Source organism: Tiliqua scincoides, chromosome 1 (assembly GCF_035046505.1).
Source record: "Tiliqua scincoides isolate rTilSci1 chromosome 1, rTilSci1.hap2, whole genome shotgun sequence".
NCBI classification, from domain to species: domain Eukaryota; kingdom Metazoa; phylum Chordata; class Lepidosauria; order Squamata; family Scincidae; genus Tiliqua; species Tiliqua scincoides.
Genome location: NC_089821.1, coordinates 69,257,911 through 69,268,247, shown reverse-complemented (window position 1 = coordinate 69,268,247; position 10,337 = coordinate 69,257,911).

Below are 10,337 nucleotides of genomic sequence, written 5' to 3'. Positions count from 1 at the left end.
TGCTACAATGATGTTCTGCCAAATTCCAATCCACTGGGCCTCGTGCCCGCTTAAGGCTGATCAGTCCCCCTTGTGCAACCCAGTGCAGCAAGCAAAAATGAGTCCAGTTCCAGTCCACAGATGCCAAGTAAATCAGTCCCATCATTCAGAGTTACCAAATCAGAGTCCAGAGCCAATAAGCCAAATTACAGTCCAAGGTCAGGTTCCAGGTAGGTCAGTCAAATCCATCAGGGTATCCCAGTCACAATCCACAGTCAGATTCCAAATTCAATAAACTCAGTCAGTCTCCTCTCCTACCTCCAACCTGCACTCCTTCAAAACCCACAAACCCTTTCTGCCTCTGGTACTCCTTATATCCCTGAGAGCCCTATTGCCTTCCAGTGGCTGCAGCTGTGCAGCACACTCTGCTGGATGCCCAGGCCTTACCCTTAAAGGGGCCACTGCTGACACCACATCTACCTCCTCACCAGATCTTCCTGGATTCCAATACAAGGGGGGGGGGGAGCAGATCTCTATACAGACCAGTGCAAAAACAGGGGAAAGGTGTGGGGGAGGTAAGATCTTTGTATAGGCATCACAGCAAGACCAGTGCAAAACCCCTTGCACACAGAACCAACAGGGGGAGGGTGCAGATCTCCATACATACCAGTGCAAAAGCAGGGGAAAAGTGTGGGGGAGGTAAGATCTCTGTATAAGCATCACAGCAAGGCCATTGCAAAACCCCTTGCACACAGAACCAACAGATGGAAGTGGGGGGGGGGGTGCAGATCTCCATACATACCAGTGCAAAAGCAGGGGAAAGGTAAGTCAGCCCCAGTAGAGCCAGTGGGGCTCACTCCCAGGGATGAGTGGACAGGAGAAAAGCCTGCCAGCGCCTCCTCTCCCAGGGAGGAGCCCGTCTCAGTCCCTGGGCTCACTCCCTAGGCTCGCTCCCTGGGCTCACAAGCCTGCCAGGGGCTCACTCCTAGGGATGCGTGGACAGGAGAGAAGCCCGCGATTGACTCATTTCGCCTGGAGATGGACTGGTAGCTCGAGGATCGACATAATGAGCACCCCTGCTCTAGGGGCTTGCTCAGCAAGACTGCCATCCCACCCACGCTTTCCTGGGAGTGAGCCCCAGTGAGTCTGAGACTTACTTCTGAGTAGACACATGGGCTTTCGCAGCAAGCCTGCCATCCCACCCACCCACCCCCGCTTTCCTGGGAGTGAACCCCAGTGACTCTGAGACTTACTTCTGAGTAGACACGCGGGCTTGCTCAGCAAGACTGCCACCCCACCCACGCTTTCCTGGGAAGTGGAGCCGAGCAGAGCGGGCAGGGGGCGGGGCCTGGGGCGGAGCTTTTTTTTTGCAGTATTCGCTCCATAAGACGCACACACTTTTCCCCCCACTTTTTTGGGGGGGAAAAGTGCGTCTTATAGAGCAAAAAATATGGTAGGTAGTGATTAGAAACACTTCTGTGCTGCTCTTCAGCTCCCTTTGCATAGTTGTTTGAAATGATAAGAAAAAGTTAGTAAGCTTGGCCAGATGTGGTTGGACACCATGTCTTCCTTTGTAATCACTTTGTAATCACTTCCTTTGTAATCACATGTAATTATAAAGCCATTTCTGATTTCATATCTTTTTTTTTAAAGAATGGAGAAGCTTGCTTCACTTGTACACTGGAGTAGTTATTGATCAGATTCTTAAGCTGCCCTTCCTCCAGTGAGCTCAGAGCAGTGTAAATGGTTCCTTCTCTCCATTTTTTCCTCACAACACTGTGAACTAGGTTAGATTGAGAGATAGTGAGTGGCCCAAGGTCACCCAGGAAGCTCCATAGCTGAGATTTCTACCTGGATTTTCCAGGTCTTAACTCTGGAACCACTATCCTAAGTAACAATAAAAGCAAAGTGTAACTACTGAATAGCCTCTAAAGCAGGGGTGTCACTCGTTTTATACAGTGGGCCAAAGTTAGCATGCAGGGCTCCTGCTGAGGGCCAGAAGTGATGTCATTATACAGGAAGTGACATCATTAAGCAGCTAATGGCCAGAAGCCAGACCTTGTTCTCATATAGAAACTCATTAACTGCAAATGACAGAAGAGAAAATACGCAAATTTTGATCATATTTCAAGATCATATTTCAAGAAAGCCCAATTTTCATGTGGGCTGCCATTTCAGCAGTAACACCTCAGCAGCTGAGAGCCCGAGGGCCGCATAAAAAGCTTCTGGGGGCTGCATCCAGCCCCCGGGCCTAATGTTTGACACCCCTGCTCTAAAGCATGATTAAAGTATTTATGAATGATTGTGTAGATCAGGGGTGCTCACACTTTTTTGGCTCGAGAGCTACTTTGAAACCCAGCAAGGCCTGGAGATCTACCAGAGTTTTTTTTACAATGTTTGCGCCATCATAACATATAACATTTATGTGTACAATGTATGTTGGTGTACCTTGAGCCCCACTGAGTATAACAGGACTTACTCCTGAGTAGACATGCCTAGGATTAGGCTGTGAGGCTGCAATCCTAGCCACACTTACCTGGGAGTAAGCCCCATTGAGTTTCCTCCCAGAGGCACCTGAAGGGGGGGTCGGCACTCCGCGATCTACTCATTTTGCCTCGCAATCTACCGGTAGATCGCGATCCACCTATTGAGCACCCCTGGTGTAGATGCTAGGTCCTTTAAACCAGCTTAATTCCAAAAAGATTCAAACTTAAACCAGTGCAATATGTTTTATGGACAAGTCCTCTGCCAATCATATACTGTACTTTCCATGCAGCAATTCCATCTTCAATATACCCCTGCTGGTAAGCCAATGTTTTTCCAACATCTGTTTCTGCACAGTAGTCATATATTTAAATCAGATTCTTCCTCCTATCAATACTCTTTAAGCCTGGTGACTTGCACCCTAATCCTAAACATGCCTTACTCCAGAATGTTCCCAAGTTCCAAGTTGTTTACTTCATAGTAAGTATGCTTAGGATTGCAGCTTTACTGACATTGCTTGCACAGTCCTATATTTGGCAGGTAAATGTTTATTTCTGCAATAAAAATATTGCACCAAACCTTCATAACAGTACTTGTTTTGTTTATTATCAACACAATACCATCAGTGCACATACTGCTTTACATAGTAGCATTAGCCAAATACCAGGCTTGCCCCAAGAAGTTTAGAATCTAAGTTCAGATAGTAAATTGTGGGTTAATTTACCAGGCTGAAGGAGCAAAGTCATCTTCCTCATAAAAAAACCTGAAGGGAGGCTTGAGATGAGGAAAGAAATCAGTGAGAGACAAGGTTCGTGATCATGAGGGTCTTGATTATCCTCATATCATTTGGGTCAATTTGTGCTCTGGTCAGGAAAGAGAGACTGGATTTCTTGGTACGCTAAATGGCTGTGACTTGCAGCAGCTAGTCACTGAACCCATCAGAAGTCAGGTGACTCTGGATTTGATATGGTGTGGCACTCAGGACTGGTTAGGGATGTAAATGTTACTGAGCCATTGGGGAGCTGTGACTGTGCTGTGATCTGATTTGCCCTGCATGTTGGAGGAAGAGAGCTAAGCAAATCTGAAAGGAAAACCCAAAGGGCAGACTTCCCTGAAATGAGGAGACTAGTTAGAAAGATGCTGAAAGGGGAGGTAAAGAGTCCAATTCCTCCAGGGTATACAGGGGCTGTTTAAAACAACAATAAGAGAGGCTTAGCTGAAGTGAATACCACAAAAGAGGAAGGGCTCAAATAAGTACAGGAGGGTGCCATCCACTGGTGATCCTGATCCCTGGACTGCCTGGGTCCAGGACTGCAAGGTGCTGTCCCCCTGCTGAGTACCATCCCCACCATCCGGGGGGTGTCTGGAGAGCCAGGGAGGCTGCCTGCCACCTCCCTGGACCTTTGAAGGCCTTCTGAGGCCTCCAGAAGGCCGAAAACTGAAAGTAGTGATTTTCTGCCTTCCGGAGCCCTCTGAAGGCCAGGGTGGCGGCACGCAGCCTTCCTGTCTCTGCAAAGGCCCCCAGGCAGGTATTGGTGGCAGTGGGCAGGGAAGGTGGCGCTGCCCCTAGAGGCATGGCATCCTGGGACATTTATCCCCCCTAGGAACTGTGACAATCAAGACGACCCTCCCTTATGGGCCGTGTAATCTATTTATTGTCCTTAGGGTAATCAAGTAGCCATAAACTCATATAGCCACCCGACACCCCACAGGTCTTTCCGATTCCAGTTACCAATTGCTCTTTAACTGTAGAGCTTCCAATCCTGGTAGCCAGGCCAAATTTGGGGAACCCTCCCCTGAACCGTGCTCTGACCTGAGCCCCCCTTGGACTCGGCTTGAACCCCCGAGCAGGCTCCTAGTATTGGGTCTCCAGGTTCCACACCAGACACACTGGATTGACTCCCACAATCAGTCCCCTCAGCTTCACCAGTCCCAATAATCCAGTCAGTTGTAATAGATAGGATTAATTGAATATAGGGTTAAAGAATAGTTATACAGACAGCACTGCATCAGTCAAGGTTTTAGAAATTTAGGATAGGGCACACCAATACAACACTCAGCACTTATAAAACAATAAAGAGATAACTCCTAACTCTAACTATCACTCACCAAAGTCTTAGATTCCCAAAGTCCAGTCTAACCCATCTTGCTGCAGTCAAGTTGTGTCACTCTTGCCAGAATGGTCAAAGCTCAGGCCTCCTTAGCCAGAGGCAAAGCTAGCACACACACACACACAAAAAAAACTCTTTTCCCTCACCTTTATAGGTCTCCTGACCCATCCACCAATCAGAACTCGGTTCCAGCCGAACATTCTAGGGGTGGATGTGCCACAAGCCTTCTTACTCATGGTGGAAGTCCCCCTCCCAACCTGAGAAGTTCACAGCTGTACCCTGTTGTTAATCAAGTTGACCTTGGAGCCCACTTGGTAGTTTGGTACAGTATCTGAGGGCCCTGTGAAGCCACCTCCTCCACAGTTCTCTCAGGCCCGGCATGCACTAATTAGAAGCTGGCTGCAGCTGGGGCCTTGTACTCAGGCCTAAGGACATGGCTACAAGCAGGAACTTTCCTTGTTCAGATGTTACCTGGTCATTGATATTCACTTTTCTGTCACAGGAACGCCACTAGTGCCAGCATGGATAACTAGCAGAGTTAGAGAGGCTAAAAGGACAAGGAAGTTTCCTTCTGTAAATGAAAGTCTTGCTCTCATGAGGAAAATAAAAAGAAACACAAACTCTGACAAAAGAAACGTAGTAAGATTACACTGAAGGCCAAGAAAGACTTTGAGGTGCATGTGGCCAGCAACATTAAAAGGAATAATAGAAACTTCTTTAAATATGTTAGAAGCAGGAAACATGCCAGAGAAGCTGCTGGCTGGTGGGGAAGGGGTGATAAAAGGGAACTGGGAGATTGCAGAGCAATTAAATGAATTCTTTGCATCTGTCTTCATGACAGAAGATCTCAGGCAGATACTACTGCCTGAATGGCCCCTCCTGATGAAGGAATTAAGGGTGCAATCCTAACGGCACCCTGGGCCAGTGCAAGTCCCTTGCGTCGGCCCAGGAGGGTCACACCTCCCTGAGAGTCAGCTGGGCCGGCACGCAGTTGTGCATCGGCCCATGGAGGCTGAATGCAGTCTCCACACTGACATGGGGAGGGAGCCTTGTGTCTGCTTTAGAACAGGGGTCTTCAAACTTTTTGGCAGGAGGTTCACATCATAAATCTGACAAAGTGCTGAGGGCTGGGAAAAAATTAATTTACATTTAAAATTTAAATAAATAAATAATAAATAAATTAGACAGAACTTAGATGAGTGAATAAATTTTACTTTGACTTTTTTGTACTCAGTTTGTGATACAGGACACACAAAAACGTTGATAAAGACCATCCCAAAAGTACTTTGAAACTCAGAACCAATGTGTATGGGGTGCAATCTCCTTACAAACATCAGAGCAACCAGTGCAGAAGAACTTTTGAATTCAGAACCAATGAAAGGAAGGGAGGATCTTTTTTCCCCACAGAGGCATTTCTCCCCACCCTCCAAGCAGGAGTATATTGGCAACCTTCAGTCTCGAAAGACTATGGTATCGCGCTCTGAAAGGTGGTTCTGGAACAGCGTCTAGTGTGGCTGAAAAGGCCAATCCGGGAGTGACAATCCTTTCCACACTGGGAGCAAGTGCAGTCTGTCCCTGGTCTGTCTCCCTGGCTATGGGCCTTCCTTCTTTGCCTCTTAGCCTCAGACTGTTGGCAAAGTGTCTCTTCAAACTGGGAAAGGCCATGCTGCACAGCCTGCCTCCAAGCGGGCCGCTCAGAGGCCAGGGTTTCCCACTTGTTGAGGTCCATCCCTAAGGCCTTCAGATCCCTCTTGCAGATGTCCTTGTATCGCAGCTGTGGTCTACCTGTAGGGCGCTTTCCTTGCACGAGTTCTCCATAGAGGAGATCCTTTGGGATCCGGCCATCATCCATTCTCACGACATGACCAAGCCAACGCAGGCGTCTCTGTTTCAGCAGTGAATACATGCTAGGGATTCCAGCACGTTCCAGGACTGTGTTGTTTGGAACTTTGTCCTGCCAGGTGATGCCGAGGATGCGTCGGAGGCAGCGCATGTGGAAAGCGCTCAGTTTCCTCTCCTGTTGTGAGCGAAGAGTCCATGACTCGCTGCAGTACAGAAGTGTACTCAGGACGCAAGCTCTGTAGACCTGGATCTTGGTATGTTCCGTCAGCTTCTTGTTGGACCAGACTCTCTTTGTGAGTCTGGAAAACGTGGTAGCTGCTTTACCGATGCGCTTGTTTAGCTCGGTATCGAGAGAATGAGTGTCGGAGATCGTTGAGGCCAAGGTACACAAAGTCATGGACAACCTCCAGTTCATGCGCAGAGATTGTAATGCAGGGAGGTGAGTCCACATCCTGAACCATGACCTGTGTTTTCTTCAGGCTGATTGTCAGTCCAAAATCTTGGCAGGCCTTGCTAAAACGATCCATGAGCTGCTGGAGATCTTTGGCAGAGTGGGTAGTGACAGCTGCATCGTCGGCAAAGAGGAAGTCACGCAGACATTTCAGCTGGACTTTGGATTTTGCTCTCAGTCTGGAGAGGTTGAAGAGCTTTCTGTCTGATCTGGTCCGGAGATAGATGCCTTCTGTTGCAGTTCCAAAGGCCTGCTTCAGCAGGACAGCGAAGAAAATCCCAAACAAGGTTGGTGCAAGAACACAGCCCTGCTTCACTCCGCTTCGGATGTCAAAAGGGTCTGATGTGGAGCCATCAAAGACAACAGTGCCCTTCATGTCCTTGTGGAAAGATCTGATGATGCTGAGGAGCCTGGGTGGACATCCAATCTTGGGGAGAATCTTGAAGAGGCCGTCTCTGCTGACCAGGTCGAAAGCCTTTGTGAGATCTATGAAGGCTATAAAGAGTGGCTGTCGTTGTTCCCTGCATTTCTCCTGCAGTTGTCTAAGGGAGGATACCATATCAGTGGTGGACCTGCTGGCTCGGAATCCACACTGCGATTCTGGATAGACGCTCTCTGCAAGTACCTGGAGCCTCTTTAGTACAACTCGGGCAAACAGCTTTCCTACAACGCTAAGGAGAGAGATGCCGCGGTAGTTGTTGCAGTCACCCCTATCACCTTTGTTCTTGTACAGCGTGATGATGTTTGCATCCCTCATGTCTTGAGGTACTCCACCTTCTCTCCAGCAGAGACAGAGGATTTCATGCAGCTCAGTGACGATGATCTCTTTGCAGCATTTTAGGACTTCAGCAGGGATGCTGTCTTTTCCAGGTGCCTTGCCAAAGGCAAGGGTGTCCAGGGCCACGTGAAGTTCTTCTAGGGTTGGTTCACTGTCAAGCTCTTCCAGCACAGGCAGGCACTCAATGTTGTTCAGTGCTTCTTCAGTGACTACATTTTCTCTGGAATATAGCTCAGAGTAGTGCTGCACCCAGCGTTCCATCTGCTGCGCCCGATCCTGGATGACCTCGCCTGTGGCAGACTTCAGAGGGGCAATTTTCCTCTGTGTTGGACCTAGGGCCTGCTTGATACCATCATACATCCCCTTGATGTTGCCCGTGTCAGCTGCTATCTGTATCTCGGAACAGAGCTGGAGCCAGTAGTCGTTAGCACATCTCCTGGCAGTCTGTTGGCCTTTGCTGCGAGCAGTTCGGAGGACCTGCAGGTTGCGCTCACTGGGACAGGCCTTGTATGCTGCTTGAGCTCTCCTCTTTTCCTCAATGACTGGTGTCAACTCCTCAGAGTGGGCTTCAAACCAGTCTGCTGCCTTGTTGGTCTTCTTGCCGAATATGGACAAGGCGGTGTTGTAAACGGTATTCTTGAAATGTTCCCATCTGTTGGATGCGTTTGCGTCGGCCGGGCCTGGAAGAGATTCCTCAAGCGCTTGTGCAAATTCCTCCACCTTTCTCTGATCCCGGGTCTTGCTGGTATCAATGCGAGGTCTTCCTTCCTTTTTCGTGTGATAGTCGCTTTGTTTGCAGTTTCACTCTGCTGCACACCAGGGAGTGGTCAGTGTCGCAGGCAGCACCATGATAACTGCGTGTGATCTTGATGCTGGGAAGACTGGAGCGTCTGGTGAGGATCAGGTCGAGCTGGTGCCAGTGCTTTGATCTTGGATGTCTCCAAGAGACTCTATGTTGGGGCTGGAGTGATAAAGTAGGAAACACAAGCCTCTGCGAGGCAAGAAACAACACAGACCACAGTCAACATGTTTTCCCCACAGAAACATTTCTCCCCCTCACCCCCCCCCCAAGTAGCAGTAGTAAAGCAGCAAACACAAGCCTCTGCTAGGCAAGAAACAACATAGACCAGGGTCCAAGATTTTTTCCCCATGGAAGCATTTCTCCCCACCCTCCAAGCAGCAATACCTTTGTATTAAGTATTAGGTAAAAGCAGCCTCTCCACCAGCAGCCACATGTAATCTGCTCCTGCAGCATCTTACTACAGCCTCTCTTCTTACAGCCTGCTCCATCAGCAACCTCTACACTTGGAGCCTGCTCCTTCTCCGGGTCTCTGCATGCCTCTTCCAAGTTTCTCTGATCACACAAGAGCTCTGAAGAGCCCTGCAGGTCCCACAAGAGCTCTTAAAGCCTCAGACTTTGGAAGGTTGAGCTTCAGGGGCTGGAGGATTGCTGCAAGCTGATGGGCCTCCACAGGCTGGATAGGTGGTCTCCACGGGCCAGATGTGGCCCATGACCATAGTTTTGTGTACAGGATCAAAAGAGACCACTGACACCAAGCTAAGTTTAAGGCTTTTTATTAGGAGGAATGGAACCTGAACCAATCAATGAAAAGACCTTGTTTCAAATTCCCCCAAATGAGACAGGACCTGAGGCAGGCAGGCATAAGGCAGCGGAACTTGAGACAGGCCAAGGACTGGAGACTTTACAGAGGTTCCCCTCTGGTTCTCAGCTCCAGCAAGAGGCTCTCTCAGGGCTTCTTCCAGCAGCTCTCTGCTCAGCTCTCCCTCAGACCTCAGGTTTCAGCTCCTCTCTGCAGCTTGGTCTCTCCCAGCTCGCTCCTCACAACTTCTCTTCCCTGGAGGTCTCTGCAGCTTGTTCTTCCAGCTCCTTCTTTGCAGATGCTCCCCAAAACTCCTCACAGTAGCTCTTCCCTGGTGGTCTCAAAGCAGTCTGTGCTGGTTCAGCCCCTTTTATAGCTTCAGTGGCTCTGCATGGCAGCCCTCTAGCTTTCCTCCAATGGTACTGCAAACTTTTTTTGCACACAGCACGCAAGTTCTCCTGCCTCAGCCCCTCCCAACTCTTAAGAGCTTGTTACAAGGTACTCAGCAAGTGAGCCTATTGCCTCAGACAAAACTTCATAACTATTGGCTCAGACAAACTATCTATTGGCTCGTGAAAAGAACAGGCTACGATCCCACCAGGTCAAGTTACAGCAGTCAAGTGAGTCCAAGTTCTGCACATATCAGTTTGGAGACCCATGCTGTAGAAGTTGAATAAAACCACCTGAATCCAATAGCCATGCAGCTGTTGAGTCACCCAGCTCATCAGCACTCACACAGGGTTGCTCATATACTCATTCCCTACTGTACAGGGTTCTTGAAGGCCCACTTTTAACTGCCTCTGCATACAAAATAAATCCGTTTGTTTGGCCCAAGCTAATTTGTTGTTCCAAACCACAGCTACATAGAATTTCATAATTGTACTCCAGCATCTTCAGCAACTTTTTCAGTTTTCAGATGTGAATGCATGGGACAGTGAAATGTCTTTCGTGAACCCCAATTAAAAGCATTAAAAAAAAAAGACTACACAACTAATTTCATAGAAACATATTTCCATTTCTCAAATGGCACAAGAAGAGCACATAGAGTTGGAAAACACAGAAGGAAGCGTCAGCCAAGAGGAAGCTAGGCA